Source organism: Podarcis pityusensis (assembly GCF_964106645.2).
Source record: "Podarcis pityusensis genome assembly, chromosome: 1".
NCBI lineage: Eukaryota > Metazoa > Chordata > Lepidosauria > Squamata > Lacertidae > Podarcis > Podarcis pityusensis.
In genome coordinates, this window is record NC_138028.1 from 107,181,024 (window position 1) to 107,188,809 (window position 7,786).

At 40.5% G+C, this 7,786-nt stretch overlaps 1 long non-coding RNA gene across 1 annotated transcript in view; it reads right to left on the reverse strand.

Moving 5' to 3' along the window:
- LOC308479306 overlaps positions 1-797 on the reverse strand; it is a 30,772-nt gene extending 29,975 nt beyond the window's left edge. The window contains exon 1 of the long non-coding RNA XR_013987600.1: positions 159-797. This is a non-coding gene — a long non-coding RNA (uncharacterized lncRNA). The remainder of the gene's footprint in view (positions 1-158) is intronic.
- Positions 798-7,786: the final 6,989 nt, after the last annotated feature.

Genomic DNA, 7,786 nt, shown 5'->3' on the forward strand with positions numbered 1-7,786 from the left:
GTTACAATGCTTTAGAAACACTCTTTTGACCCCCAACAAGACGTGCCAGTCAGGAAAAGTACAAAAGATGGACAAAAGTGGGGGGGACTAGCCAGGAGCTCATGAGGGGCAGGGGGAGGGAGAAATAATACGAGGTAGATTTTTAAATACCTTCTTACCTGCTCTCACCTCAGCCAGGAAAAGCGCTTCTTAATTGTAACTTTCCAGGCGCTCTGTCTGGTAATGGCCTCCATGAGAGGACAACTGAAAAATGTTATTCCAAGTAGCAACCGTGTACAGTACTTCCTTGAGATACTGTGTAGATAACACAGGTGCAGTAAATCTTGGGCCTGCTGGCAATTGAGGGCCAGAGACAGCTAGCTCACGATCCCAGACCACAGCCGGAAGACTAGGTATAATTACTGAACCGAAGTTTTTACACTTAGGCCGGGACCACAAGTTAGGCCCAAGACAGGAATATCTTGACACTGCATACCTGGGAGTAAGTCCCACTGAACTCAAAGGGATTCGAGAGAAGTTCCTTGAGGAAGGGCCTTTAGCTTGGTGGCTCAGAGCAGCTGCTTTGCTTGTAGAAGGTCTGAGCTTTGAATCCTGGCAACTTTAGGAAGGGCTAGGAAACTCTTTTATGTCTTAAACCCTGGAGAGTCATAGCAGTCAGTGCAGATACACAATTACTCAACTAAATCAACCCATGGTCTGGCTTAATATAAGGCAGCTTCCTGTATTCCTATGACTCAAGTCAACATTCCAAGTAGGCATGCAGAGCCAGTTGTTCAAACTTTTGCAGGTTTTAAATGTGTATGTATTGCACTGTCAGATAGCTTTCAGATTTTTATTGTGTAAGGGGTCACAGGGCACGAGGAATTGAAGGTTAACCCTTTCGCCTCTTACTGTGGCTCTCTCCGCCCTATCCCTCCCATCACCATCAATGCGGCAATTAAGTTTCAGAATTTTCCCAGAAGGAGCAGTGCCTGATCCCATGCCAACCTGTCTGGTTTCTGAGATATGGCGGAGAGACTATTCTTTGTGTCATGCTCATACTGGAAGAGCAATTGACTGGGGAAAGAAACAGGGCCTTCTCAGTGGCCGCACCTGAGATATGGAATTCTTTGCCGCCTGAAGTTCAGGTAACCTCCTGCCTTGCTATCTTCTTTTTTATTTTTTGCATTGTATATTAATTCAAATAACTATGGGGGAAATGATGCAACAAATTCTTCTAGCGTAACAATAATGCAGAAAGCAAAACCAGAATGTTTAATCAAAAAAGTAAAACTAGAGAAATATGGAAACAATATTGAAGACATAAAGGAACCTTATAGCAACAGAACAAAGAAAGAAAAATGAAAACAGACAATCCAGTGTTGCTGAGTTTCACTGAATTTTACCATTTGCTTTCACATAATTGCCATGTATTTAATGAAACAACTTCTGATTACATTGCATCTAAAATAGAGGAAGGATAAATTCTATCCTGAACTTTCTTGTTCCAATAATAGATAAAGAGACTTCATTTTTCTATAAATTGATTGTCATCATCCTCCAGACTGAGAAATACTTTTTTATTCTGGCAGGCTTTTGCTTTACTGAGTAGATAATGTTTTATCTGATTATTATTCTTCTTATCTCCTGGACCTGTCTCTATTTTATTTTATCTTATTTTGCTTGTTTTGTATATTGTTATTTCATGACAAAAGTTGTAGATTTAATTGTTGTAGGCTTGCCTGAGTGATCCGCGTGCATTACAAGCTGGGGTTAAAATTTCTTTAAAAATTAACTATCTGACCATAGTTCTTTGTATACTGCGCCATTTTTAACAGCCAAATTGCCAATTAAATATGGTCACAACAACAAACTTTCTAGTTTTGTATGCAGTAAAACCATAAATGCTATAAAATCAAATTCATTGATTGCATGATAGAGTCAGAGATAATGGGAGCCATGCCACATTTCAGTAATGCCAGTGAGGTATTGAAGGGCAACTCTCCCCCCCCCCCCAAAAAAAGTTTATGTGATAGCCCTGAGATTGAGTGGATGGAAGAAATAAAGGCTGTTGTTGAAAATGCAGGCTTAGCATTTTGGCACATCCTGAACCAGTCAGTCATTTTTCACGAGGACTAAGTAGAGCAAGACAAGTTTGTAAGTGAAAATAACTGGCACACAGTGCCGTAACATTTATCCTTGCAGGAACAACAAGTAGGACTTAGATTTAGGTCTCAAAGGCAGCTGTCATCATTTAACACAAAGTTACCTGTGGTGGCTTAAAATCTATGAACCTCAGCTTGGAATCCTCCTTGCTTTATGCTGGAGGAGGATGCCGTCAACTGTCTTAAGTTGCCTGGTTGACCAATACATCTGTGCTCTACGTACACACGATGCCTCTACTTTATTATTATTTGCTAGAAAGATTTGACAATGCAAACCATAAGAATGCTACTGAGGATGAATATACACCACCCGTTGCCAAGCAGTAATTTAGCATGATGTGCCGTTGAAAGTGCTGAGTACAAGAGCTGAGACTTAAGTTTATTGCTAAAAACATCAGAGCGTGGAGATGATTTTCCCCTTTGAGAAAGGTTGAGGAATTCAAGAAAACTTTGCCAGATGGTAAGCTAAGATGGTGTTCACTTAACAAGGGCGTCGTCTAAGAGCACATAGCAGTAATCTCATAATATTAGAATCTGGAGTCATCCAATGAAGATGAACGAACTGCCAAAAAAGGAAGCACTTATTCACTCAGTACATAATTAAACTATGGAATTCACTACTGCAGGTTGCAGTGATGGCCACAAACAACAAATAGACCTTTTTATGGGGGATAAGGCTATCAATGGCTATGTTACCTTCAGTATACCTCAGAATATCAGTTAATGGGGAATATGAGCAGGAGAGTGCTGCCTCTGACCTTCTCACACGGTATAAAAAGAGGATTCCTGGATTCCAAGATCCAGGTTTTGGATCCAAACCCCAGCAGCAATTTAAAATTGCAAAATACGCAGCAAAGTCAAGCATGTAAATATAGGCTGTTAAGACTTTTAAAAGATTCCCTTCTAAGTTCCTTCCATAGAAAAAGACTAAATGTTTGGTAAGTTAAAAATGTTTTACTTACAAACTCTTCTCTCAAAGGTGAGCCAAGCCTGGCAGGACAGCTTACTTTATCCAGCAGTTCTCAGCCTTTGGGTCCCCAGATGTTGTTGGACTACAACTCCCATCAGCCCTGAGCTCTGGCCTTGCTAGCTAGGGGTGATGGGAGTTGTAGTTCAACAACATCTGGGGACCCACAGGTTGAGAAAGGCTGCTTTATGCAATAATTGGACTTAAGCATGTTGATTATACGAGGCTGGTTATCCATAGATATCTCATTGGCAACTGTAGGAACAGAATGCTGTACTAGATGGGCCTTTAGTCTGATCCAGCAGGGCTCTTCTTGTGTTCTTCATAGGTCTAGGTCTGGTCCGTGCCTGGATGGGAAACTTACCTGGGGACTCATAGGTCATGATGCCAGAGTCCATCAGTGACTGTCAGAATCAAAGGCTGCAGACACCCCAATTAAGAAGCCAGATAAGATTCCTCACATTGATGCTGGTCATCCGGGGCAAGCAGAAGCCTATGCCAGGGAACCATAGAACCACAACTGGCACCCTCATAGGAACCTTCTGCAGGTCAGAAGGTTGGGCATTTAAGGACTGTTGTTCTCAAAAGTGGGAGGAAGCCTGAGAGAAGTGGACTGTAGGCAGAGCCTCAAAGGGCCTTAGTTCATCTGTGGTTTTGGTTGGAGCAATTTGCTTACTCCAATATGCCCTCTGCAAGACCAGAACAGGACACCATTATGCCACCTCTATCTATGATGATAGAAAAGGTAGAATATAGGTGTATGATATATATATATATATATATATATATATATATATATATATAATCACTTCATAAACTGGTCATCAAGTGGTTAGGAGAGTGTTACCACACCCCTGGATTTCTGATAAGGTGGAGAATTGTGCTAAGCTTTTTCTTCCGAAGACTGGGTGAATGCAAAAGACAGTTTCTCAAGCAGTAAACATCTGGTGGCCTGTACCGTCCTACTTGAAAGGAAGCCTTTGCCACACTACCTAATGTGTTTTGCTGTAATGAGGTTGAATCAGGGGGCTCAATCCTTTCTGAGGTCACACACAGATACTGCTTGCTTCTGAAATTGTCACCTTCCTTCAGTTCTGGTCACTGCTACACCTATACACATAATTAGCAGTACTAGAAAGTCTTAAGACCTTAGCCCCCCGATGCAATCAGCGTGCTTGCTGAGTCACTGAGTTGAAAGAATTGTTGAATAAAGACGCCTGGAAGAAGAAAGGAATGGTTGTGAACAAAATAACACTCTAGGAAAGAGGGCAAGGTTACAACTGTACCTCGTTACTTTCCCACAATTGCAAAGTTTTAATTGAACATGTCACAGGCTGCCCCCATTTTTCAAAAAGGAGTGGAAAGCCCCCATTTATGGACTGTTTACCCACATCAGAAGAGATAAAAAATAAAAGCACAGTTAAAACTAATTCGTAAAAAAGCAATAAGGAGCACAAGCATCCATTAAAGAAAAGAAAATCTTCAAACAGGCTTGTTCACACAGACTTGGATCTAAAAGTCTGGCAGGGAGATTGGTAGATAAATGTAGCGATGGAAGCCAGCAATATAAAATAAGTAGCTGGTCTGTTCTATCTGCACACTTGTAATTTCTTTTTCTTCCAGTTTCATGGTGTGTGTTTTTTTACTAGCTTGTTTACTTTCGTCTTAAAAGGCCACCAGGGATCACAGAAACCCTGCTACAAATCTTTCGGTTTTCATTCTTGTTTTGTATGGAACAGTAGCGACGTCTTCAGGTGCAAGGAGAACCCGGGCGATTTCAAACGTCTCCTCTCCGCAGATGCTGAAGAATATCGCCCTCTTCTTGGCGTCTTCTTCATCGGTGACCCCTTTGGCTTCTAGGAGGAAGGTGAAACGGGAGGCGTACGCTTCCCAGTCTCCAGATGCTGGGTTGAACGGCGAGAAGCTGCTGTCGGTTGCCATTCTGAGTTCCTTGTGTCCCGGAGCTGAAGCCTGGATACACGGTGCGAGGCAGCGGTGCGGCAGGTGGCGGTGCTGCGGTGCTGTGTGTGGCAGTCAGCTCAGCGGGATCCCACCTTCGTCGCCAGTGAAATATACTCAGAGTCGCAAAGTGATTTCATGCTCTTTATTCAGCTCATAGTGGTGAGGAGGAATGAATGAATGTCCCCTCAAAGTATCTGCTTTATATACATTATTTACACAATGGGCTGCACATGATTGGTTAATTCTGGAATTCTACTGTAAGCCAATCAGGTTGTGGATTCACTTATATCTGGAGCATGATTGGGTGGTTCCTGCCAACCAATCATACTGCTGCATTGTTCTTGGACCAATCAGACTGCTGCATTCTGAATCCTATTGTTCTAGGACCAATCAGACTGCTGCAATTTGGATCCTATTGTTCTAGGACCAATCAGACTGCTGCAGTTTGGATCCTATTCAACTCAGTACATAACAATTCTTTCGGTACATTTTTGAACCAAGAACTGCATTGCAACATTTGGATAAGAACAAAGAAAAATTATGTTGGAATCCACACACTAGTCCAGGAGGTGCATATCAGGTGTGTAACCCTACTCTGAGACAATATATAGCCAGAGTCCTGGACTTGACAAAGGAGAGTTAATAAACTGGAATATTCTGGTGATGTATTTCCATGGAAGCAAATTGTTAGATCTTCCATAAGTCTTCTGAATGGGGCAGAAGCAGACTTTCCCTCCAGTCTGTTAAAGATTAGGTAAGCTAGGTGTATTGAAAGCAGAGTTATTTACTAATTTATTTACAATGCTTTAAACCACATATCAGTGAAGTCTCCTGGGAAGTCTACAAAAGGTTACAAAACAATAAAATACAAAAATACAGTCGAATAATATATTTAAAATAAAGGGGCAGGCTGCATTTTTAGAAAGGCAGTAAAGTCAGGCTAAGGTAAGGTCTGCTTTAGAATGTCACTATTTTGCGAGAGGGAATTTAGGTTTGTTCAATTAAAGTGGATTTTTTTTTTTAAATGATATTTATTGAGAATTTTACGATTACAAAGAAACAAAGAAAAAAGAAGGAAAAAACAAGTAACAATTAAACAATACAAATTGATAAAAATCAAAGTCAAAAAGCAAAAGCAAAACCCATAATACATCAAAATCAAAAAGCAAAAATAAACAAAAAATTTAAAAACAGATCCAATATTCCCAAATCCTTAACTGTCATTACCTTATTTCATCGACCTCCTCACACCTCCCTTTTTTGTATTCTAGTTGTTAATTATCTCAGCAAATCCTTTCCATTTTTCCTAATATTCTGTCATTAAATTACCTTAATCTATTTTAACCTTATATTACCATAAAAAACCCTAAAACTTAAAACTTAAATCTTATTTATACCAATTTCTCATAACCATAACATATTCTTACATAATTATTTTTAACATTTCTGCTAAAGCCAAATAATTTCATTCCAACATTTTTCTAATACTCATTAATTTTACAGAACTTTCCTAAATAAAATTTTTTAAAACTTTCTTCCAATCTTCATCCAACGTCTCTTCCTCCTGGTCTTGGGTTTTGTCAGTCCTTTCTATCCCATCCATCTAGTTCATCAACCTGGTAACCTTATGTCCGAGGCCCTTAAATCTCTTCCATGTCCCTTCCGCAGGTCTTCTTCATATTTATACCTGTACTTTACTTTGTCTGCTGCTCCTTTCACTCGTGGAGACTCCAGCTTGACGATATTTTTGTCCCTTCTCGACAGATCAGCCCCTTTTCCATAGTCAACACTGAAGTCCATGTGGTATTTAAAAGCATGTTTCAAGGTCCCTCCAAAGTTAAGGGGCCCCACAACTCCGAACTCCTCCCGGCCCAAAGCCAGACTTGAAAGGTCAAAACATCCCTGCATAGGGGGGTCTCAATTAAAGTGGATTAAAGCAGTATGGCTCTCTTGCACACACACACAAAAAACACTTCCAAAATAAAAGCTGACTTCTGGCAAAAAGGAAAATGATGCAAAAATGCATTAGAAAGTGTGGGGAAGCGTGACTTATTTTACATCTGAGTAAGAAAATATTTTACTCTGATATGGGAAAATGAATTACACCCTTATAATTGTATGATTGTCCAAAGGCAAATCTGAAATTATGGGTGTTATTGAAAATCATTGGGAAGTGTTGTTCTGATTCAACATAAAATCTCAGAGACAATATAGTATTCTTCAACCTTCTCTTGATCTTTTGCCCTTTTTTTAGCGCAATCCTCAAATCAGCAGTGACTGAAAGTTCATGCGGAGGCCTTGGTTTTGTTTACGCACAAGAAATGGAAACCAACGCGAGTTAAAATCTAACTCAATGTTTGTATAAAGCTCCGACGTTTAGCCACTGATGCTTGCTCAGTTAATCCCACCTAATGTACCTTTTAAACCTTGTTTATCACATCTACCTTATATATTTTTCTCACGTGGAACATGCTCACGTTTTAAGAAAAAACAGGCCGAACCCTTCAGGGTGCCTCCTGCAGGGATGGCTGCCAAACTGTAGATGTGGGGCTCTGGCAAAGGAGAATTGGACATCAGTAGCAGAAGGTTAACCAGCCCTGGCCTGTTTGTCTTGCTAAGCCTGGTAATGCAAGTCCAGGGAAAGTCCAGGGAAAATGCCACACCTTCAAAAACAGCCAATCTGAGGCTATGGGTGATCCAGGCATAACTTGCA